This window comes from Xiphophorus maculatus, chromosome 14 (assembly GCF_002775205.1).
Source record: "Xiphophorus maculatus strain JP 163 A chromosome 14, X_maculatus-5.0-male, whole genome shotgun sequence".
NCBI lineage: Eukaryota > Metazoa > Chordata > Actinopteri > Cyprinodontiformes > Poeciliidae > Xiphophorus > Xiphophorus maculatus.
The window spans coordinates 22,431,710-22,457,435 of record NC_036456.1 but is presented as its reverse complement, the minus strand read 5'-3'; the positions used below and the strand labels follow the sequence as shown (position 1 = coordinate 22,457,435).

General features: G+C 40.1%; 1 protein-coding gene across 2 annotated transcripts in view; it reads right to left on the bottom strand.

Moving 5' to 3' along the window:
* LOC102226276 (neuropeptide Y receptor type 2-like) overlaps positions 1–25,464 on the bottom strand; it is a 52,828-nt gene extending 27,364 nt beyond the window's left edge. For both annotated transcript variants that reach the window (XM_023345539.1, XM_005810758.3), the window contains exon 1: positions 25,148–25,464. The gene's annotated coding sequence lies outside the window, so the exon portion shown is untranslated. The remainder of the gene's footprint in view (positions 1–25,147) is intronic.
* Between the last annotated feature and the right edge of the window lie 262 nt (positions 25,465–25,726).

Sequence of the window (25,726 nt, the reverse complement as noted above, 5' to 3'; positions counted from 1 at the left end):
TCAACATAAATGTAGGTTTTTAGTAGGCAAAATAGCAAGTTTTAGTATAATTGAGCATAACTGCTTCATGCTGGTGGAGTGTTTCAACACGGTAATTGGTGTGTGAGGAATATATTAAAAAATGAGTACGGTACAAGTATGGCTCAAAAAAATGAATTTCATTTAAAAAAGTTCAGTTTTTTGTTTATAACTCATTCCAGGATGTGAAACATTTTTATTATATAAACTGATCAGACACAGAATTAAATATTGTCAATTTGAATTTTTAATAAAAATCCAAATTTGTGTCTCACAAAATGTGAATATTGTGAAAAATATAGAAAGGTGAGTGGAAGGAGAAAGTTTGGTAGAAAAATAAATTACTGGCATCCACTCTGTTTTTTACTGTGTCTTTATTGCCATGGATAACTAGAAATTAGTCAGATGGTTATGGATTATCACTAATCTGATCAGATTATGTGCAGGTTGTTCCTCTCAGTCAGCAGAGCAGGACGTTTAATTTCAGTGATGAAAACGAGAAATCCTAAATTAGAGTGAATGTCAGCTTCTCTGTCTCATCTACACTTCCAGTTCCCAGATTATCTGATGGGGTCGTGTGAGCCATAATCTGATATTCCATGTTGCTTTCTAGGTCAACGGATTAAGAACAGAACAGGTAGACTTGACCTGTTTTTTTGTTCAAGTGCATTGGAAATAAAAAAAGAAATGGGTTTCATCTTTAAAAACCAGCAATGGAACTGGTCTGACATTTCAGTCAATAATCTGTTACTGCCGAATCAAACTGAGGGATTATTGAACTGAAGCTTCAGAATAAAGTTCAGCCGTTTGTGATTTTTCTTTGAAACATAAAACTTCATTATTCTGGGATAAGCTGATTTAGGGCCTCTGTCACTTTAAATCCAAATCAGCTCCTGCTGGCCACGCCCCCAATTCAACGCTAACACTCGCACATGAAAATGGCTGGAAACCACAAATATACAACTGTACATTTTGAAAAGCGGAAGTGGAGCCTCCTGCACAACCAACCAGAATGCAGAAAGTGGTTTCTGGATGGTAAGCCAACAACAACACACTTTGTCTTTTCCAGCAGCCATTGTACAGAGAATACAATTGTAAAACCAGCTGATCAAATGTACTGGAGCTCAGCTTGGGTTGCTAGGTGACGATGTGCTTAGCTGGGGTTGCTAGGCAACAGGGGAGTGCCTGCTGATTTGAGACGTTTCATTTTCAAGACCCCAGAAAATATAAACTTATTGTCAAAAGCCGGCTGGGTGTTTTTATTTTTTAAGCGTTTGGGTTGTTTTTAGGAGCAGTAAAGATTTTAACGGAAGCAGAAACAAGCAAAATGTGAATTTTTCCTCAAAGCTTCATGAGAAATGCATCAGCTACAAAGACAATGACGCGAAGCCAAATTCACTCCAAATTAGCTTAAGGGCAACAAAGTCAATGCTTTGGAGAAAACAGCATTCAGTTTTCTTCTGGTGAAGTCGGTCGGTTATTGATCGATCAGTCTGATATTGAAAAGCGGAGCTGCAGCCTCTCTCTGTGCGTCCTGCAGCACTGAGTACCGTTACACGTCTTCTTTAAGTGACTGAACGCTGGAAACTGGCTTTAAACTCTCCAGTTTAATGCCGCCCTGAGGCGTCTCAGCAGATCTCTGAGACTCGATGAGGCAGAGCGACAGCAGATGGCGGCCATACTGGGCAGCTCCCCGCAGCCCCAGGCTGCTAATATCTACAAAGAAAACACAAACTAGGCGTTAAATAAGCTTCTACTGACGAACAGCCTGTGGGCAGAGGGAAAGTTACCTCAAAGATTTGGCGTATTACTCAGCAAACACAGAAACCGTTAAAAAGTGAATCTGCAGCTGAAGATTAACTTCCAATGAATCATGGAGGATAAAGAGAGACTCCTGAGTATCTGTCATTACGGCTCAAAGTGAGGATCTCAGAGGATTTAAGAGGAAAAGTAGCAGCCAAGTGACAAAAGCAGATCTGGATTTCTCAAAGACGGAAAGACAGGAATACATCTGCTAAGACTGTAAGGAGCAACTGCCCTCCATCAATCTGGAAACAGACAACAAGTTGGGCAGAAAACAGTTTAAGGAAGTCAAAGTTTTCGATAAGTCTTGACCTCAGTCTGACAGAACATTTGTGGGCGGAGCTAAAATGTAAAAAAATGGCCTACAAACCTGATTCTGTTGCACCAGTTCATGTCAAAATGTCTGCAAACTGTTTATAGAAGTTAGAAATCTAAAATCATTGATCCAAGTCGTTTAAATGCTGATCCAACCAAATGTTAAGAATAAAACACAAAGTTTTCACATCCTGACGGATTCTGCTCTAAAGTAAACCTGTCGCATTAATCAATTAATCACATAATTTCCCTCCTGATTATTCATAATTTTTGAAGGGCAAGTTTGTTGACAGCGACGTCACAATCCATTTTATTTATGGTTTCAGTTGTGTATGGCTTTTATTTCTCTTATATTTATTGTTTTTTTTATTTTGGATATTTTAAACATCTTCCAGGTCCAGTGTGGAGTATTTTTTACTAAATTAAAGTTTGTTAGTCTTTGTGAGGTGGCACCTCTACGCCTTTAGTGCTACATGTAGATGTTGGTGCTGAACGTGTCGGTGTGTAAAACTAACTCACCTCTTTAGCCTCAAACAGAGACTGAAAGTTAATCTGCAGGTTACAGGTGGAACCAGCTGACCAGCTGGGAAGCTTTTAACAATCGCTACACGTACAGATGGGACCTGTCTGACTGGCTGCTGCGCAATGTAGGCCAGATAAGACCTTCTCACTCACACACACACACACACACACACACGCACACACACACGCAGGGCATGATTAAAATGAATGCGCCGCGCTGTCAGAACCCACGTGGGATTAAACCCTCCCATCAAGCCGCTTCACTGAGCGAGTTGTCCGAGGGCATTCAGCTCGGGATCAGTGTGATTGATTGATTGATTGATTGATTGATCAGTGGCGGCGCCCAAATCGCCACAAAAAGCAGCAAAGACATTTTTACAGGCTCAGCTCATAAAAGGTCTCACAGCTCTTTAAATAGAAACAGAGAAAAATAAAAATATCCTCCTACACAAGGCGTCATCTTCAGGCTCCTTCTCAGGTTTTTACTGGGTTTTCAATAACTGGGTTTTTATTTCAATTAATTACAACATAAATAAAAACATAATTTAATACAGGAAATGATATTTTAAAGGCCTCTTTGTTAAACCACCTTCTGCTCGACGCTTCAGGCATAAATTCACCGAGGCGTCGTAAACCTCCAGAGGTCGAAGTGATGACATCACAAACATCCTGCAGGTTTATTGGCTGGATTTCTATCATGTAAATCTGTTTGTTCTCATCCAACGTGAGTTCAAGATGTTTGAGTTTAAATAGAATTAAAACCCTCCGGTCTGGTGCAATAACTGGGTTTTTAGTTGATTTTTATCTGTTAGAAAGGTTTATTCTTATTAGATTATTATTTATCATATCAACAATTTATTGTCTTGATAAGAAATTTGATTTATTATTGTCACAATAAATTTCAGTTAATGTTAAAAAAACTCACTGAACTGTTTTTTTTTCTATTTTCTGCACTGTAATGACATGATTTAAAAAAAGTATTAAAACGTATTTATGGGTCTATAAATGCTGCTCTATGTAGCTATACAGTTAGGAAAAATAAAAGTAATCAATAGTCTTTTAGGATTATTTTTAATCATCACTTCAACATGATGATGTAAAATCAGTCCCAGTAAGCCTCATTATGCTGCTACTGGATGTTCAGATTATCCAATAATGAATCAAAGTTTGTGAAAATGTGAATCAGTCGTTCAGGTGTGAGAATAAAACCTGCAATTAGATGCAGAAACTTTGAGCTTTAAAGAGGCGACACTAAGCAGCTGTCAGACCTTCAGCTTTTCTCTTCATGTTCAAACCGTTGGTTTACTGTTAAGAGCCAGATATTTTCTCCACTCTGCTCTAAAAATATGAGCCATCAGCTGCACCAGAAGAGCCCAGTTCTCCCAGTTTGACCCAAACTCAGGCTGATGCTTCGGTTCGGTGGCAGCTTGGCCTCCTGAGTCGCTTCTTTCAGGAATCATCTGTTTTTTTCTGCTGCAGACATTAAAGCTGCATCGACACGAGGGAGCAGAATCACAGACGGATGTTTGAGCTCCATGTTCCACTTCTTTGTCTCGTTCTTACAAACCCTCTGAGTGCAGCGGAGTATCAAACCAGCTGCAGCTCAGCCGCCTGCACTGAACACTTGAGTCTGTCTGTCTGTTGCAGGACTGATGAGTGCAGAGAGGCGGGGGGTTGAAGTCAACCTGACATTCCTACGACTCGGAATAAAAGAGTTTCACTGCTTTGTGGCGTCACAGTATGAATTATTTTGATCTTGTTAAAGCAGAAAACACTTAAAGTGGATTTAATTCAGACTGTTTTGTCTTCAAAATTCTATTTTTTCCAGTTTCTGACGACCAATCAAATAGAAAATCCACAAATTAAAGTGTTAGCCTTCATTATTTTCTATTAGAAATCCAGCAGTGATGCACAAATCTGTTTTCTTAAGACGCATCAAAGTTTTAAAGCAGGTGTTTTCAAAGGTCAAAGGTCATTTCAGGGCCTCTGAGTGATTTTGTGGAGCAAATCTGAGTTTGATGCAGATGAACATGAGTCTCTTTTTGTTTTAGAGTGACATTCTTACAGATAAACAAAATTTATTAAAAATAGAAGAAAAAAAACAAGGAGTGAAGTGATCGCAGTTGTCAGGCCGATTATTGGTCTGTTAAAAAGATAGATTTGTTTTATATGTCACAATGCAGCTTCAATATCCAACATTCAACATTTAACAATATCTGTGAAACAATGTGTGAGATTTGTCATAGTTGCTTTTAAAAAAAGGTCAAAGACGGGTCTGAAAAGTCATTAAATATAGCAAGAAAAACCCGGCAGATCAAACGGTGAAGATTTATACTGCTGGAAAAGATCAGCAGAAAAGATTCACTTCACATGAAAGTAACGGCCGATTGTCAATCACCAAAATAAGGAAAATCTAATAAAAATGTGAGGTGAAGCAGAAATTATTTCTAATTTATTATCAAAGTTTCTGTATCCACCTTAATTTCATAGCTAATAAAATCTAAAATGTTCAGGAACTTTAACTCAAAAGTAGATTTGGGACAAACAGCTGCTCAGATAATATAATATACTTTATAAATTACATTCTTTTCAGAAAAAAAAAATCAACTTTTACAGTTCAATTTCAAACTGAGACTAAAACTAATTTAAAAAACATTCAGGTGAGTAAAAACTCAACTTCTGGTCTAATATGAAAACTCATTTTAGTTTTTCTTTTCACTTTGAAACTTAAACTTGTGTGAAGAAGTTTAATTTTCTTACATTTTAACACTAAAATGTAGAGGTAAAGTGTATAAGATAATTTGTTGTATCTTCACCTGAGTCTCGTTTTGAACATAAATTAGTTGTTTTATTGTGTAAACAACATGGTTTAAGTTAATCATGCGATTATAGGAGGATTTTCTGGCTTTTGATCCAAGTTTTCATTTTAACTGTTGGACTGAAGAGGAGGAATAAAAAAATAATAAAGGTGTAAAGTGAGGCCATGGATTCCTCTGCTTAAACTAATTCATTGTCATTCTGAGCTCCTGAGTCTTCAGTGATAACAGGAAATGACATTTTATCCATTCAGAAGAAAAGCTGCTGCAGGAACAAAGTCTGCACAGAAAGAAGAAACAGTTTCTAACTTCAGAGGATTCATTTCCCAACAAAAGCCTGGTGAGTTTTAAGCCTCTTTTTGAGAGTCAGCGCTGGAGCTACAGGCTGCAAACATAATCCCTCAAACCAGAACCGCGGCTGCTAATGTTTCCTCTGGATAAAAGTCTTTAATACAAACTAATGTGACTTCGCTTAACCGCGGCTCCGTCTCTTCTCACCTTAAAGTTTCCTCCAGAACAAATCCTATTAATGGTTTTCTCCTGCTAATCCTCTGCTCACACCTTGTACACTTGTTGACTTTGACTCAAATTTCACATTTCAAGTTATCTCCTGAAACCAATATGCACTTTTTCTAATTCTCACAAAGCAAACAGACGGTCGGTTTCATTAGTTTTACTCTAGTGGCTCCACAGACACTCAGCAGATGGTGGATCTGGTCAGATTTGCTGCGGACGGTTATTTGTTCTCTCGAGGTTTACGGGGTCAAACCGAAGAGATGAACTCATAGTGACTCATCATGACGAGGACCATGTAGCGATTCAGAGCCAAGCAGTCTGCTCCCGGTTCTGCAGACGAAATGATTTGGATTCTGCACTGAAGAAAGAGGCTCCAACAATCGCTCCGGTTTTTACAGCTCAGAACAAAACGTCCACAAAAAAACTTAAACAAAATAGCAAAACTTAAATCAGCTTCAGTAAATCCTGCTTTCTATTTAGGCGTTGACTCTGTTCTACATTACTGTAAGCATGGAAAACATGAATTTTTTTATTAATTTTCACCCAAATAATAGGAAAAAAATGTAAGTTAAAATGACAATCAGCATGTCGATTAGAAAGAAAGACGAAAAATTGAGTCAAAATAAATCCTCAGAGGGAACAACCATTTCCTTACACACTGTAGGATGGTGCAATATGGGATGAAATTATATCCTCTCATATTTAATTGCAGTGGCTGACAGATAAAAACACAGTAAATGACACATGAATGTCGGACACTCCAAAACACAAGAAACCCCAAAGCAACAAAAGAATCTGCAGAAAAAATGCAAATGGAAACAAAAGCAAAAGGGAAAATATAAACGCTGCAAACTGGCTCCACAAAATGGAAGACCTCCAGACCACCAGGGGGAGTCTGGAGTAGGAAAGATTATTAATACGCTGCTGTTGTAAAAGGTGTGATGTTTTTTGTTTTGGAGTTTGATGTGTTTGCAGCTCGTTTTCAGCAAGATGCTGAAGGAAGAATCCAAGTCCTAAAATGTTCTCACAGGACTCACCGAAATCTGACAGTGGATCCAAAGAACAAGATGCTTGAACTAGAAAGAGGTTAAAAGATGACTCTTCTGGACAGATGAGTCAAAAACTGAATTATCTGGACCAGAACAGAGGAAATGTTTGGCAAAACCAAACAGCATTCTAGCATGAAGCATGGAGGTGGAGCTGTCATGCTTTGGGAATGTTTTGCTGTATCAGGGGCATCAGAAAATCCACCAGGAAGTTCACATTAAAATTAAAACTGAAGCAGAGCTGGGATCCCTGGAAACAAACAAACTGATAACAAAAAGCTAAAAATTAAGATGAGGGACATCCTCAGCAGAATCCAAGGTCAGAGGTCAGACCTTGACCTCATGAGATCCTGCGTGGGGACTGGAAACAGACTGAACATGAAACAAACTCTACAAAAAAGTCGCTCTTTTCATGCTGCTGGCAGATTTCACATTGTTTCACTTTGAAACCTTTCTGAGTAAAACTCTGAGCTTTCTGTTGGCAGTTTGGGAAAAATCAATGAACCAAAATACATTAATGAACTTTTTCAGCTCCTGAAAATAAAACCGGCAGAGACTTTTGAGCATAATTACCACTGGATGAAGTATGGAGTCACTGCTAATAAGCCAATTAAAGAGGGGCAGAAAAGCCTCGTTACACATTTCATCTCCACTGACTGAATAAAAACAGACAAACAGGAAGGAAGGAAAAGATTTCAACCAGATTCAGTCCAAACTTTAACTTAGAAAACAGTCACAACAATTTCCATCAAAGATTGGTTTCAACAAACTCAACATGCACTTTATTTACACCGAAATGTTAATTAACATTTAACTGCATTGTATATGTGAGCTATAAACATGCAGGGCTGCAACTAGGAATTTATTATCATTTTTTAACTTTAATTCACAGGAAAACCATCGTATATAATTTAGCAAAAAGATTCTTCAATTAAAAAAAACTGACAAATGATTCCTTTTCAAAATCAGTAAGAATGTCCCTAAAGATATTTTATGACGACAGCAACTTCAAGTTCATGTTTTTCTGTAACAAGACGAAGCAGAAAACTAAAAAAATTCTTACCAAGTTCAGTCCAAGTTCTTTAGGCACCAAAAGGAAAAATAAGTTCTAGAAAATATCTTCTCTTCTATTTACGCAGCAAAATAAATAGAAGTCAAAGTACATTTGCCTCCCAGTCATCGCTCTTCTAACTTCAAACCAAACTACAGCGGCTCATTCCGGCGCTAACTCTGAATCGGGATAATCGATTGTCCTAAAGAGAGCCTGGTTGGCCCAGTCCAAAAGGTTCATTTGGATTCTAATCAATGGTGGAGCTAATTCCCAGTTGACCCAGTTTGACTCTCGTTCTCCAGACATGTTGGCTGATAAATATGAGAAGCGGTTATTTAACGCAGAATGTTTGGAGCCCAGAATCATCCAGCGATGATCCCAGAGCAGAGGGACTCCTGTGGAGTGGTAATGATGCAGTAACGTGATTTGAGACGGGCCACCGAACATCAGGCCTATCAGCCAAACAACAACAACAACAACAAGCTGCTGGGAGGATTTTCCATTGAAAACTCAACTTTCATTAAAATTTACACCAATCTGAAGGTACAAAGCTGTGAAATGACTCAGAAACTGTTGTGTTTGTTTTTGTTCCTTCATGCCAAACTATTCTGGTTGCCATGATGAGTTTTGTGTTTTGAGAACATTTTGTTTTGTTTGTGTTCGTTTGGATTATTTTCTCCTGTAATTCAGAACCTGTGGTTTGGTTTGTGTTGGTTTTTAATTCTTGGTATTTTTAAAAAAGTTAATCTGCAGGGTTTTATTAGATCAATTATAATTGACTGGGTTTTTTTCCGTCTCTGTGATGAAGCTACAATAAAAGATCATAATTTTGTTTACACCTTCCATGTAAATCTGCTCTTCATCTTAGAAAAACAGTGTTGTGAAAACACCCTGAGTCATGCCGTAGTTATTATGTCAACTATTTTGGAAACTGAGATGTCTTTGTCTCTTACAGAAAGTCAGTTTTTTCATTTATTTACTTCGTTTTCACATTTCCCAAACTCCGTCTCTAATTAGTCTCTTGGGATTCGCCCTCCGCCCCAATTCTCTGGGGTTTGAGTCAAAAAGACTTTGACCTTTGAACTCAAGTCGCACCGATATGAAAATTTGGTCCAATATTGATATTCAATATCCATATTATTGCTATAGTCAATATTTACCAATATTATATATATTTCAGATATATTTTTCTACCCATTTGTCATTAAATCTCGACATTTTCTCTCTACATCAGTTATAAAACCAAACCTTCTAAGTCTATAAAGCCACTAATAATAAATAATAATAATAAATGTCGTCAGTGGCAACAGCTGGTTGGTTCATGCACTTCCGACTTGATTGTTTAAAGAAATACATATTATTTACTTCATACAAAGAAACAGACAAAACAATAACTAAAAATCTCTTACTGCTGAGTTGAAAACTAAAGTTGTAAAAATTACTACTTGATGTTTTAAGTTCAAAAATTACTAAAAAAGAAGAAGAAAAAAAACAATGAGACATTTTCCAAACAAAAAGTTCCTCCACCACATTTTCCTGTGTAAGGAAATTATGTTGGTAGCCATTTTTACCCTGATTACAAAGTGATGGCTGCACAAAATCAGTCTGAGGGCCACAAATGGCCCCGGGGCCAGACTTTGAGACTGGTGGATTTCATGTTTGCACACCTGTTGATCCACCTTTCCTAACAAACCGTTCTCCAGGTTCTCCATCAGTTCTCCTGTATGTCAGTATGAAGCTCAGCATTTTGTGTGGTTGAACGTAAACATGGAAGGTCAGATCTGCTATTGTTTCCTGAAACGATAATGGCGTCCAGCGGCGCCGTCCTCCACCATCGCAGCACCGTCAGACGCTGGATCAAGGACAAAAGAGTCAGACGGAGGCGACAGCAGACCCGCGGGTCCGGCGCTGCTCTCACGCAGGAAGTCTCACCATCAGCATCGACCGCTGAACGAACGCAGAATCCAGAAGCACAGAGGTCAGCTCCTGTTAAATCTGTTAAACCTCTCTGAGAGAAATATCTGAGCGGGGCCGACTGGGAGGGGCCCCGAGACAAAAAGCAAAGGAGGACGGATGATCGTTGTCTGCAGCCTGCTCTGCCTCTGCGGTCTGAGCGTAATCACAGCTGCAGCAGCGAAACGGGACCGATCCCCTCTGAGAGCGGCTCATTAGGAGGATTTAATGAAATCGCATCAGTGTGCATCATTCAGAGCCGCCGGACCAGGGGCCACAGATCCACTTCAGCTCAGATTAGTCCGGAGGAACCAACGCTCTGCACGAAGAGCTGGAAACTCAAACAGCGAAGGAAATGATAGCAGCACAACATGTTGGAGTTAAAAAATTCATGAGCAAAGTGTCAAATTAGGTCATGATGGAGGAAAAGGGTCAGTCTGGGTCTGTTGTGGGGCCCGTTTTGGTCCCCTAACCGCATCAGAAGGTAACAACAGATGCAGGTTTAAAACATCCAACCGACGACTCAACATTCCTCCAAACGGACCAGAGGAAGCAGCTGGAAGACTGACCAGCACATTTTATTAAAATATCATAAATGGAAAAGAAATGTTTGTTTTAGTAACAATTCCTGGGTCGGTTCTGGTCGATGTCTCACCAGAAGCCAAGAAACTGTGGAGTCAAACACAGGGCCACCAGGTCATATTTAAAATACTTAAGTGTTTTTTTTTATCTTGACGAAAATTCAACAAAAATTAAAAACACATTGCATTATGTGTGCATATCGATTTAATACAGTAAAGTATATAATAAAGTTATAATATACAAAGTTATGCTTTTTTTTAAAAAACAAAAATATTTGTGGAGCCCAAAACGTGCCGCCCTGGGCTAGTGCCAATTATCTTTTTTTTTTATATATATAAAAATGGATAAATGATAAAATAGTAGCCTTAAAAAAATAAAACAATAGCTTTAAAATAAGAATGATAAAATTGGTGGTTTTTTAAAAAAAAGGAAATTATATCTTTAGAAAAATTATAAAAATAATTGCTTTAAAAAATTAATGATAGCTTTATAAAAATAACAAAAATCATATATTTAAAAAACATTTAAGTTCAGTCTGATGCCTGAGAGTAAAAATTGTCAATATTTGGTTTGAACTTTTCATGCTTCCAGGCGTCAAACGGCTTCAAAAACCTCGATGACCAGATGAAACGTCTCTGTGACGTCAGCAGGCAACAAAACATCTGAGTTTCCTCCAAAGCCCAGAGACGGGTTGGAGGGTTGTACTGGGAACCAGCGACACAGGACTGGAAATGGCCTCTGGATTCCACAACGGCTCCAAAACGCATCACAGTCCTGCTCACAGAATCCTCCATGGCTTCTTTAAGAGAAAAGCTTTTAAAAAATAACTTTGGTTATTTTCAGGATGACGACTGAACACAAAGTCAGAGGAAATGAAAACAAAGACCAATCCGACAGAAACACCAGAAGGAATGATCGATTGATCAATAATCGATCTGCCCAACGGGAGCAGCTGAGCCTCCTGCTGTTTCTGCTAAATGAACGGCCAATTAAAAACCAGCAGGTGAAACTAAGAAAAGGTTCTGGATGCGATCCCGTCCCGCTCCAGATGGCGTCTGCTTCTCAGGATCTGTGATTTCAAATGCCAAATTTATTCAAATGTCAGAAAACAGCTGCAGGAGGAGAAATGATCGCTGACATTTTAATGCCACTGAGTAAATGACTTCGATTTTTCTTTTACATTTTATTGGCACAGCTTGAAGTTCCAGACATTTAGTAAATGGATGCTTTTCCTAAAAAAATAAATACTTTTTTTTAAATGGTGGTTTATTCTCATGTTAGTGAATTATCTGAACCATTTTTCATCATGGACTGATGACAGTGACCTCACAAAGATGGCGGCCAGAAGACGGATGCTGTTGGCAGGATTATCTGGAGGTCCTGGGAGTTTTGTGGATGTTTGAGGCCTGAATGTGTTCAGTTTAGGAGCAAAATGTTTTCATTTATCTCTAAAATGTTCTGCTGATCTGTGGAAATGCTTCTTATAATAAAACATTTAATTTGTCGCTTTTTCGCTCCTTCAAAATAAAACTCTCTCTCATCAGTCGACAGAATATTTTCACAAAAGTCATAATTTTTAATCAAGACATTTCTTGGTGGAAAAGTCATCTTTCCTCTGGGATTCGTTCTGACGGACTTCCTGGATGAGTTGGACTCAATTTATTGCTGTTATTTCTGGGAAGATCACATCTGTTCCACAGTTTTCTCCTGTGTGCAGCAGCAGCAGGTTTATGGGATCCTTTAGTCGACTTCATCTCATCAGACGGATCTTTTTTATGCTGTTTCTAGGATTACATCTTTGTACACTTGGAGTTTGATTTAATAGTAACTTTTTACCCATCATAACCGATTTCTGCAGAAAAAGTAAAAGAAGCCTGGCGGGGTTTCACTCAGGCAGGCCGTCATCAAGAGCAGGATTTATTTTGGGGAGAGAAAGACGAGTTCTGCTTTTTAAGATTTTCTGCACACAGGTGGTGAACAAGCAGCTGCTGCAGGTGAAACGACTCCTCCAATCGTCTGCGCTCATCAGGATTTAAGGTTTATGAGGAGTTCATCATCTGATAATCAAACCGCCTCAATGCTGCATCTCCTTTAAGATAGTTATCATGTTATATAAATTATTATATGAAGAGAACGGTACAATACTAATACAGGAGGAAGGCGGGAAGCAGAAATGAAATACGGTAGATTCCAGGCCAAAACGGGAGACTTGACAGGATATTTTAAGGTTGGTTAACTCTAACCCACAAATCATGTGATTGGGTGAAAGATTTCAAAGTTTGTTCCAAAAGCTAATTAAGGTCCATGTAATAAGGTTGCTTTCCCAGACATCAGGAGTACAGAACAAATAAGTGAATCTGCTTGAGGTTATTTAGCTGCTTAATGAGGAGAGTTTCACCTCAGGCTCTGACGAGCAGCGAAAGCAGCAAAAACATCTTAAATCTCACAGTTGGTGCTTCAGACGCTCAGCGACACGCGCCGCCGCAGCCAGGCCTCTCGCTGCTCTCTGGGACAAAAATAGAGGTGCTGGAAGTTACAGGAGAGTGAAAAAAAAATGGAGTGGTGAATAAATCAGCGGACAGAGATGCAGATTTAAATGAAGACAGAAAGAGAATGCATTAGAGGGGGACAGAGCCGTTGCAGGGGAGAAATATAAATAAAAGGAGCGTGTTGAACATGAATCAGCTCAGCTGGCCCAGGGAGGTTTTAGCTCTAAAGGTCTGAAAAGAGAAGCTGAAATATTCAGAGGTTAAAAGCAGAGTAATCTTTCTACTGCCAGACTTAATGTCAGCGGTAAAGCAGCAGATTTACTGCTTCAAGCTTTCCCTGCTTCTACAGGACAGACAGACGACAAGCTGGAGGGTGAAGGTTCAGACTGATAGCTGCACGCCATGTTTCTATTAAACAGCTCAGATCAAACCTCAGATGAGGAGTTCATGTTCAATTTATAGAACATAAATATAGTCTGACTATAAAGTAAACTGATTGTCAAAGTTTATCTTCCTAAGCAGGAGCAGAGCGGAGACTTAAGACCCAGAATGGTCAGTCAGACGGCAGGACGCGGCGCACAGCGCCAGCAGGAAGCCGCTTCCATGAAACCACAGGAAGTTCATGGATAACAGAGGAAATTATTTAACTCACATCCCAAACTAACAGATGAATATTTTACTGCACATGTTGGAGCAGCTCATTCTCAGAGAAACTCTGACCAGCTTAATGAAAACCTACAAAAAACACCAAAGGTTGAGTTATGGACTCTATTTCCAGAGTTGGTAAACTGCACAAGTTGGAATTACGCAAAATTTATTTGCTTAATGGAAACAAGAAAATTCTGAGTTTTTCAATATAAAGTTTTTACGCCAGACTGAAGTGGTTTTTCAGATGCATCTAAATTGGTTTCTTTAAAAAAAAAAGCAATGGAAACACTTTTTCATTTCACACGAGTCACACGATGAACAACCGGATGTTACTACTGGCAGAAACGACAAAGAAGACAACCGGAACAAGATGGCGTTGCATGTTATTAATAACTTATTCATGTGTGACTTTAATTGTGTTTATTATTTAATGGAAACAACACAATTACAAAATTGTGTTGTTTTTTTTTTCAACATTATCAGAACATCTGTAAAGTTTTCTACACATTTGTGATGGAAAAGCAGATCATTAGGTTTAATTTCTGTCCTTAGTTTGCATCTCAGGGGATTTACTGAGCACAAGACAGGAGCTTCATCTGTCTGCTTTGTTGTAGTAATTAAGTGAAATTATCAATAAATCTGTGTTTATGCCCCAACCATCACATTCAGTCATCAGCTCAGGCAATAACAGGCAGAAAGTGAACACAAGTGGATAAAATTAGCTTCTTCTCCAGAGCAGTCAGACTCACCCATGGGGTCAGAGGGGAAAGGAAAATGATCTGGACCGAATCAGGTGATATAAACTGAGGTTGAACAGGTTAAAGCTTTCTGCTGCCCTCAGCAGCGGCTCCCCCTGCAGGCCACATGGCCGACGGTTCGTGTTGCTGCGCTGCATCAAAGCTGAGCTGGACTGAAGTGAAATTAATTGGAGGAAGGAGGGAGAGGAGCCGTGACTCAGCCTGCTCACTGTAAATGTCAATACAGGCCGGCAGGTAAACGGCCCGGAGCTCTGCTCAGCCGGGTCCAAACGGATCAACGAGATTTTATACAATATGTATGAAGAGGCGCAAAGACAGGAGCAGAATTACACATCAGAACCAATCTGTATCAAACCCAGAGTCTCAATCAAAAACCCTCAAACCGTCCAGGACCTGGCTGGTTTTCAACATGCCACCAGGTTCCTCATCCACTGTAAAAACTAACAAATGTCATTAGAAATTAAAACAAACAAATAAAACACGTTCAGCTGGACAGCTAATTGTCCCAGACGTTGTGATAAACCATAATATTACAGTTTTGGGACCATTTTCAAGTAGCATTATGGTAAAAATGGCATAATAATAATAATGAGAGAAGTTATTCTCAAAGATCATTAAACTTTAAATTCTAATAAACATTTAACACTGCATATTGATATTCTAGTTTCTAGTATATATTTACTCATAATAAGTTATATTTTCTTAGCATCAAGCTTTTATATCTTACTGAGATAATTAAGTACAAAAACACTTAAAATAAGAAAAATATTCTAACATAAAAACATCTTGGTGAAATAAATTGCATAAATCTCCTTAATTTAAGATATTTAATCTTACTAAGATTTCGTTTTTTGCAGAGTGGAACTGGAAGAAATTTTAAATATCCAAATATAAACAAACAAACAACAGAAACAACAAATAATATGAAGAATAAAGTCTCTGTAAACAAAACTGTCCTTCAAAAAACGAGTCAGTTGAGACCAAAACACCAAACTGGAGACTTTTATCATCCAGTTTTTGGTAAAAAAAAAAAAGAATAAATCATGCAAATTGAAATTATGGAGTTTGTTTTATTTTATCATGCAATCAATAGGTTTATTGCTTATTGCATGAGATTTACATACAAGCAGATCCTTCCTTTCTTGCCATGTGTTTGTAATTTCCCAGTTTACCACAAACATAAAACATCCAGTAGATCATGTTTAAACATTCAGACACACTGGCGGTATAAGATCCACCGGCTGCAGGTCCAAACTGCAAATTATTTTCTCCAAATTCAATTATGTGACGTATTGATGGGGTAAAAACTGTCCCAGTAACGCACTGCGAACTGGTGTCATGAAGACAAACATGAAAACCAAGAACCCTGAGGGTGGAAGAGCTGAACAAATGGACTAAGAGCATCAATAAAAAAGGAAAATATATTTAACCTACATTTACCAGGCAAGGCAGCGGAACAACAGAACCATTGGCCATCTGGCTAATAGAGCACGCATAACCCGGGTGAACCTGGGCGGTAATAGGTTGTTGATAAGGAGACAAACAAGGCATTTTATGGCTTTTTGCTCCGATCAAATTGTCTGTAACCTGGATCACAAAATCTGCTTTAATTAATTCCCCTGATAGATCCAGCAGGGGCGGGAAGATTGGCGCAGCAAGGATTAATGGAGGAGAGGACAAGATAACAGATAGGTGGGTCATAAATGAGAAAGGGAGAGAATTTTGATGAAGTGGAAATGTTGAGCCGGTGAGTCATCCCAGTTCCCTGCTAGAGGTTTGACCTCTCTGCGGCTGGAAACCATTTCCTGACAGCATTTGTTGCTCTTTATACGTCTAAAGAGACGGCGACAGATTACCAAGAGCAACTAATGAGAAAAGGCTGAAGCAGAAGTGAAGGTAAAGCTGCACAGCCTGAATAAATTGGGCTCTTTGTGTTGGTTGACATGGCGGACATTAAACGCGACCTTAATTAACCCTTCCACCTCGTTTCCAGCTCTGACTGACAACACACTCCAACGGGCGCCACGCCGCGCCACGCCACGCCACGCCACGCCACGCATCAGGAAAACCACGTCAATGAACACAAACATGTTTGTCCCATTTAAACGTGAAGCAGAATCAACCACCCAACGCCTAATCCAGCAGACATTATGTAAGCTGATGTGTTGTAAAACTTTTTGGAGAACATTTAAAATGATCAGGTGTTTGATTCAGGTAGAGGCCACCAGCCGCTCTGCCACCGATAGTTTGTACAAAAAGGAAATAGTTTCACTCAGGATGGGAACGCTAATGCTAATATGCTAACAACAAATCCAGGTTTTTGTTGCTAACTTTGAAAGAAAATTTGATTCCAGGTACAAAGGAGGATTTGGGTCGTTGAATATCAAATAAAAAGCCAAATTAAATTTCCACAAAAAAAACTCTGAAATTGTTCCCACATTCACAGGAAAAAACTTAAACATTCTGTGGTTTTACAAGTTGTAAACGTGCAAGAAAAAATTATGATTTTCCAAAATTAAAGGCATATCGTCTTTATTTCTAGACAAAAGGAGCCCGTACCATAAACTTACTATATAACTGGAGATCTGGATGTTTTCCGATGTGCTGGTGGAAAGTTGAAGCTCTTTCTGTACCAGAACGTCTCACCAGTAACACCTGAAACTGAAGTCACACCTGAGACAGCGAGGAGGAAGGTGTGACACGCCTGAATCGACGCTCCGCCTGGGAAATGTTCGGATGAAACGACCTGAAGAAAAGCTTCAACCTGAGAGGACTTCACTCCACTGCAACCAGAACCTTCTCCAGTTCCCTCCAGTACTTTGGTTTTCTGTCCAGCTGCAGAAATAAACTCTGAAAACTGACAAGATCCAGTTGAGAAAATCTTATGATTTAGTTTCATATTTAGTTTCAAATCTTTCACTTTTTAGTTAAACTTTCCTTTTACTCCTCGTTTTCTGCTGTTTAATTAATAATTCACTCTTTCTTGTTCATTAGCGCCCCCTGCTGGTCCTAGATTTTGTGTTGCGTTTCTTATTTTTTTTATTTATATTTTTATTCAAAAAAAGTACAATGTAAGGTACATAAAAATACGATAACATGCGTTTCTTAAATCCAAATTCCCAGTAAGAACGTATCGAGAACTCCCACTAAAGATGGTTTTCCCACTCAGACAGTCGGATTTCACCCAGTAAACTCAGAAATATCTACTTGGCTCCTTTCTCTAAGTGTGAATCCCACTAAACCAGTAAAATACAAAGAACTAAAATTAGTCAACATCTTTAAGTATTTAAAGAAAAAAAGTAGATATATTTAGCACTTCCACAATCTCAGCAGTTTCCTAACTCCTAGTTTAAACATAATTCCCAAATCAGCGCTCCGACTTCAGACAGACGCAGCGTTCCTGTCGCTCCTGCTTTGACTTAATCCGCCTCACTGGATGGCTGCGGCGCTGTGCACGGCACAGAGACGGCCCGCTCCGTTCTCAGCCGCACTGATGTTATTAAAGCTCCTGACAATGATAATAACATCAAAACATCAAGATTTTTAGCCAAAATGTAACTGTTGTAAATACTGATGCTGAACTCTGCACTGCAAAAATACAAAATATCACCAACTAATTTTGGTCCAGTTTCTAGTGCAAATATCTTAGTGCATTTGAAATAAAACAAAACTAACTTGAAAGTAACATTTCAGCCATTTTTAGCTGATTGTTTTAAGTCAATGATTCCTTAATATTGATGAAAAAGTTACAAATTATTTCACTTAAAACAAGATATTTTTCCCATGTTATAAATAAAAATAATCTGCCAATAGAAGCAGAACTTTTTCATTAATATTAAGGAATTGTTGTTAAAACAAGTTCCTGACAAATAGTTACTTATCAGTTTTATCTTATTTTAAATGTATTTGCTGTAGAAAATAAACCAACATTTGTTTATTAAAACCTAAACAATAAATTCCTGGAGGTTTTACTTCTAATTAGTTAACAAATATTCGTATTTCACCGCACGACTAATTTAATTGAAGGCTCACTCTTCCTCGTTCATGTTTACACTTGACAGTTTGTTGCATTAGCGCCCCCTGCTGGTCCTGGATTTTGTGTTGCGTTTCTTATGCTGGATATTCCAAATTCCCAGTAAGAACGTCCACCTTTAATTAAATTAGGCCTGTCATTTTCAAGCTCTGAGCCTTGTCCAGCAGAAGTTCAGTGCTGTGAAATCTCCCTCCCTGCGTTTGTTTTTAGTTTTCTGTAAGGAAACGGAAAAAGGGTCAGAAATAAGAAAACTGACGGGAAAGCAGCAGAACTGTGAGACATTTTGTCGTGTTTCAGCCTCGCAGCGGCTCGGTGAGCTGCAGGAGCAGCAGAGACACATGTGGCCTCCTGCTGTGTGACGGCGTTAGCATCACTGATGCTGCCGTCTACAAGCCTTCATGTCTTCCTCCTCCTGATGCTGCTGTGAACAGCAGCACAAACTTCCTTTACAGGAGCAGAGGAGGATTACTGAGGCCATGTCGTTTCTCAGAGTGGAGTGCAGAATGATGAGTTCTCTGCAGCGCAGAACCAAACGATCCAGGGACCGGAGCGGGAAACATAAGATTGCACAAATTTGCTTAATGTTCTGAAAAAACACATTTCCCAATAAAAAGTTTTGTGCTAGAATTTTTTCAGACGAATAAAAACAGATTTATTTTGTAAAGCTTCAACGGAAACACTTTTTCCAAATCACACAAGTCACATGATCAACAGCCGGATGTTACTACTGGCGAAAACTACAAAGAAGAAAACAGGAAGTAGTATTAAGATGACGGTTTGTTTTTATTTTTGTGCCTAGAAAAAGTTGAGTTTGACTTTTGAAAGCTCTTCTGTAAAATCGGCAACTACAATTTCCCCAAAACGTCGCAAACGGTCCCAAGTAGGCGGGGCTTGTCGATCCAACGCCTAAATAAGACGCCAACGTCTCCTCTGATTGGCTGAATTATCAAAATATATGTCATGTAACTGCAGAAGTGGGCAGAGAACCCAAAAATTGTACTCAAGCAAAAGTAAAAAGTATTTCGTAAAAAATATACTCAAGTACTGGGTAACTGATCAAATTAATAGTCACTTAATATTTAAGAATTACATAATCAGATCAAAATATTACCTTAGGTGGAAATTTAAATGACAATAATTAATATAAGTGACAAAAAATAACAAAATCAGGCAAAATATTTTTTTCAGTCTCTTTCAATAAAAACGTAGGAATCAAAAACTGCAGTCTGGTGAATTTTTGGTTCAAACATGTTTGTTCTTCTTTCAGTAATTTACTCAAGTAAGAGCAGAAATACTTCATAATAAAATTACTCAAATAAAGGTAAAAAGTACAGCGTAGTAAAAATACTCAAATACAACTGAGTAAATGTAACTAGTTAATATCCAACTTTATTTAACTGTCTGTCGCTGTCATGATTTTCAATAAAAATCACATGCGAACAAGCTTATTCACATGTGATTTAATGAAAACACGGCGGCTGTGAAATTGTTTGGGTTATTTTCAACATTTGTAGGATACTGAAAGATTTGTGCATATTTGTAGTGGAATCGATTGTTAATCGATTAAAGCAGTTTGTCAGACTGCAGGTGACAACCGTTGGGTTTCCCTGCTGCTCCGAGGCGAGTCGCTCCGTTCGGAACCAGCAGAAACTGGAATCCTTTGGTGTTTGGGTCGATTCCCTGAGACCGGCGGACGCCGTGTCAACGTCTCCTTTAAGGGAATAGTAAAAAGTATTTTTTTACTCTTGTGTCCTGTGACGCGAGTAGTCGGTGTTGACAGTTGGAGGACACTGAAACAGGAAGGAAAAGGAAGACAGCCAGAGGAAAGAGGGCGATGAAGATGAGCCCAGATCTGGCTCCCTCCTCTTCATCACCATGCTAACAGCTACAGAGAACTAATCCTCATATCTGATCTTTCTCTCTTGTCGTGTTCGTTGTGAGCCTGAGAGGATAAATATCCAGACCTTCAACATATGATGAGACAAAAACAAAAAAAAAACTCCAGAGAATCTTTTAGACGGCGACTTTGATGGCAATATGTGCCGCTGTCGCCCGGAGGCAGCCGTCGGATCACGTGCGTGGTGACGGGGTGGTGACGGGGTCCGCGGGGTTACGCGCCCCCCGGAGCAGGGGGCGGAGCCTCCCACTGACAGACGGGAGATGGAGATGTGGCAGGGGGGGGGGGGGGGGGGGGGGGGCTAAAGCAGAACGCTAGCCGCCGCGTGGGGATGAAGCTCAGCTGCCAGCAGTCATCAGATCACTCTCGCTCTGTTTGTGTCCGTGTTGGCGTGTGTGTGTGTGTGTGTGTGTGTGTGTGTGTTTGTGTGGTGATAAACCCCTCACACTGATTCCTGTGACTTTAACTCCCTGACATCTGTATCCCAGATTCAGCCGTTACGTCGTGGTGAAAGAACAGAACATAAGTAAATAAACCTCAGTGCAGCCTGGCCTCAGCTTCCCAGGCGTTGGGATGTGGATGTGTGTTGGGATCTGACAACCCGCGGTAGCAGCAGGAGGGTGGGCGGACGGTGGGGCGGCTGCGGGACCCCGGCGCAGCAGGGGCGCTGCAGGCTTTCTCCTGGTTATGTAACCATGTGAACAGATGCAGCGGTCACCGCGGGGTGCCGCGCCGGAGGGGGACGGCGGTCCGGCAGGCCGAGGCAGCGCCGGTCACCAGTCACTCTCTGATCCGTCACATGTCGGGCCTCTGGGTGGGAGAACACCTGGATGCAGGAAGCCGCCACTTGCTTGTCACGCTTTGTTTTAGTTTAACTAACAGCAGAAACTGAAGCTGAAGCGTTTAAAAAATAAATCATGTCTCTCAGTTCTTTACTGTGTTTTAATAAAAAGAAAACACAGCAGAACATTTAAACACAGTCGCTAAGCGGCCATGATGGAATTTATCCACCAGCACAAAAGAATTTGCTGAGTCACTGGTTGCTATGACGACTCCGCCTTTTCTGGGACGACAAGTTCTCTGGACAGGAAGTTACTGTTTAAAATCCAAACGGACTTTCTAAAACTCAACCAGACTGAAGTGACGTTTTTTCTGCAGATGTAGATTATTTGGACAAATATAAGAAGTCAGGATTAAAAACCTCAGGTTTTGAGTGGATGCAGGTCTTATATTTTTATTTTATGAGCTGTGCTAACCCATCCTCACTACGACTCAGCTGGATTACTGTCCTGCGCTTCCTGTGGCGGGTCGTGTTTTTACTCTCTCTGCTGCTGCAGCGCATCGTGAACATGAGCACTTCTCCCCGTTTCAGCTTCACTCCACTGGAGTCCCAGACATCACAAGCTTCTCCTTCCCGCCGCACCATTAAGCTCTGCACCCGCCAACCCGCTCCGCCCTCCATCAGCTGAGGATCAAACTGGATCGTATGGATCAGCAGTGAGTCTGTATGTCTGGATTAAGTTTGTATTTCTGTTGATGAAAAGTTTATTCTTCAATTTAAAGCTAGAAACTGTATTTGCTGTAAATTCATAAATAAACTGAACTGAATGAATTAATTTCATTTCACTTCATCTCAGATGATGACCAGAAGAAATGGACTCTGATTACATAAACCTGCATTGGTTACAGACAATAATGGAGGTCAAATTAAATAAACTTCCTGCATTGATTTGATGTTTTGAAAGCACTGAGGTCACGTTAGATATATTTCAGTCATTTTAAAAGGTGATTTTCCGTTGTAGCTGAAAAGTAGGTCCAAAATAGAAAGACAAGGACTTCATGCATTAAGATGTTACTGATCTGAAACGATTCAACTACATTACTGTTTATATCTGAAATTATGAACAATCACTTTTATGGCTGCATTAAATTTTGGATTTTTCAGCCACAATTGTCTTGATTGATCATTTATAGGTAACTAATGGGAAATAATCCACATTTTCCAGAATAAGCCCATCTTTCAGCTCCTATAGACTAGCGGCAGCAGCAATTAGCAAACACCTGGAGGAACTGCAAACCTGCTGAGCTCATCATATGAATCAGTTCATTGAACGGAACCGTTTTCAGTCCAATGCTCCTGAAAACAGTTTTAAATGGCAAAATGAAAGAGCAGGAGTTTCTTAAAGAGACAGCGACCCAATTTCAAGGCATCAATTTATAAAATTAAATTTCTTTTAAGTTGTATTAGCATTTTCACTACAACTAAAGGTAACAGCTACTTGATCGTGCTATAAAATGTTTAACACTGCCCGTTTAAAACACACCAACAGGTGAAGCTTGGTCTGGTTAAACAGATGGACGTGTCCAGACATTTTCTGCAGGACGTTTCTGTTTCAAACAACTAGCTTCACTTCAAAATTACATCTCTGTACCAACATCTTTAGCGAAGCTGCCATCACTGTACCAGAAGGTAAAATAAATCATTACAGTGGAAACGTAAGATGTTTTTTTCTTGACTTTTATCTTTCAACCACAACAAGACATCAACAGACGTCTTTATTTGGAGACATTCTCAACAAGAGGCTTTTTCTGTGAAAAACATTTTCATCTCTTAGCTGCACAAAGCAACAAAAAGACAAAAGAGCTGCATGTCTGTTTCCAGTGAAGATGTTGCCTCCGCCTGCATGTTGCCTGTTTTGAGCAATCAGAGCTCAACCTGCAGCGTCTCTCATCGTCACTGAGTCACAGGAATATCTGAAGTCCAAATCAACTCACTTGGAAATTCAAACCTGTAAACGCTGCTGATTTAGAAAGGTGTGAAACGGAGGCCTTGGCATTTCAAACCCGTTGACGAATGATTTCAAACTGTTTCCAGGTAATGTGGATGTGATAAATGCCTCCGTCGACAGAGGCCCTGTTGGCTCGGGGCGTCAGGGGAAATAACGCAGCCTTTAAAACGCGCCAAGGATTTTTTTCTTCCCTCCGGCGCCTCAGGAGGTCAGTGCAACTGGGATTAAAGGCATTTTTCATGAGACGACTGCAAGTCCAAATGCAGGGGATGTAAATTACTGCAAACCGACTGGAAGAAACAGCAAACTCCATATTTCTTCCCTGACTGGCCCAACAGCAATGCAGGAGGACATCAGCAGGCTGCAGCAGAAATCCCTCACATTAAACTGAATAAATGAGAAATTTGAGAGATTAATGGTTCCAAAGCAAACCCTCAACAAAACAGCTGCTGCTGCAGAAAAAACTGGAAAGAAAAATGGCTTCCTGCTCAGAAACCAGCGGCGCTCACTCTGCTTTCCAATCTGAATTACCTCGGATTTGTTGTTTATAATTATTAGATTCATTTCCAAATCAGATTAGGTCACACAGATCAAGCAGCGGGATTACAACCCAAACCCAGAGAGAGCTGGAGCTGCTGTAAAATAACCCAGCAGACCGTGGTCGCTGTGAGCCGCTGCTCCAGGTGTGAGTGTATCAGCGCCGCGCCTCATTACGCCTGCGCTGACGTGATGCCTGGTGAGATAAGGAGCTGCAGGACGGAGCGGAGCGCAGCCTCTCGGACGCGCTGCACCGCTGTGTCTCCGGCGACGCTCCACCTGGAAGTGATGGCTTAATAATTAAACCGCAGCTCTTCTTATCTGGGAGCGGATAAGAGCAGCAGCAAACATCTCTGGCAATCGCAGCCTGTTGTTTCTCTCTCATTTAACAGCAAATCAGCTGTGGGTCCAGTCCAGCAGCTCCAGCCTGGCTCATTGTTTGCCCACAACCCAAAGTCTGAACACAAACCGCAGCTTTGACACCAACATGCAGGAAACCTGCAGCACAAACGCACACAAAATAAAACCATGAAGACTGGGACTTTCTACCAACGATTCAACAACAGTTTCACTTCCTCAACTTCTTGTTTCCAAGTGGAAATAAAATACAAACATAGAAAAAATACAGTGGTAATAAACCTATTAATTTGATGACGTAACTGAAAAGAGCATCACACAGTTCATTTGGTTTTCTTGATTTTTGTACAAAACATATTTCACCATCTTGTATCAGCTACAAAATATTAAACTTTGATTCCTAAGTAACACTTTTTTCAACTAAATTATGAAAAATATTTCATTATTTACTTAATGAAGTGCATCTGAAGTGCAGATGCAGTTGCCTTGGTTACAACCTCTCCAAATTCAACATTTAAGTAAAACATATACAAGAAAAATGAGAAACTAAATTAGTTGTTGACTTGGTTCAAATTTCATATTTAAATAAAATAAAAACTTGTGATTAAATGTTTCAAAACAAAAAAAATCCTAATTGATGTTAAACACAGAGATTTTTGTCATATTGGCAGGAATTAAATCAAAATTATATTTAAAAAAAATAAAGAATAAAATTTTGCTTTAATGTTTATCCAATAGTGGAGATATATTATTTAATTTAAAGAAAAATCATCAGAAGCTTTCAGGAAACAGATTATTTTTTTTCCTGTAGTTGCATTACGCACGTGCGTTCTTTTCCTGCCGTGCACGCGCGTGCTGTCAAATACTTGGAAAACGCGCGCGCGCGCCCAAATTTGAGCACGTGTGTGTGTTTCAGCGCCTCAGTGTGACTGCGTGTCCGGGTGTGTGTGTGTGTGTGTGTGTGTGCGTGTGTGAACACATGAAGCCCGTGGTGTGGTGCGCGCGCGGCACACTGACCTCCGCGTGTCTCCGGGGGCAGCCACGCCACGCTCCGCTGCCATCAGAAATCACAGGACAGGATGAGCCAAAATCCACGCGCCGCCGGAGTCTCCCACTCAGTCCGAGTCGGTGTGACTTCCGCCGCGCGTTTCCTCCTTCATGTCCGTCACCGGCTCCTAGTCCCGGACCTCAGGGCGCGCGGACTCACCCACCGACCCACGCGGGGGGGAACCGGCCGCAGACAGGCTGAAGTTGTGGAGTTAAACCATCCCCGCTGCTGCCGCCGCCGCTGCTGCTGCTGCTGCCACGGATTCGACTCTGTCAGCTCTGGACACACAAACGCAACTGAAGCGCTTTTACGCACAGCGCGTCAGAGCCGAGGGGAGGCGGGGGGAGGAGGGGTTTCATTCCGTAAAGGGACGAGAGAGAGAGGAGAGGAAGAAGTGAGAGATTCTACTAAATGAACGGAGGTGAATAAAAAGGAGAACTGTTCTGGGTGAAAATATTTACACAGAAAATGTCTAAATATTAAGAATGAAAACTGGAGTTTTTATCTCCAGATAAAATTTGAGTCTCATCTGGTTCCAAATGAAACCC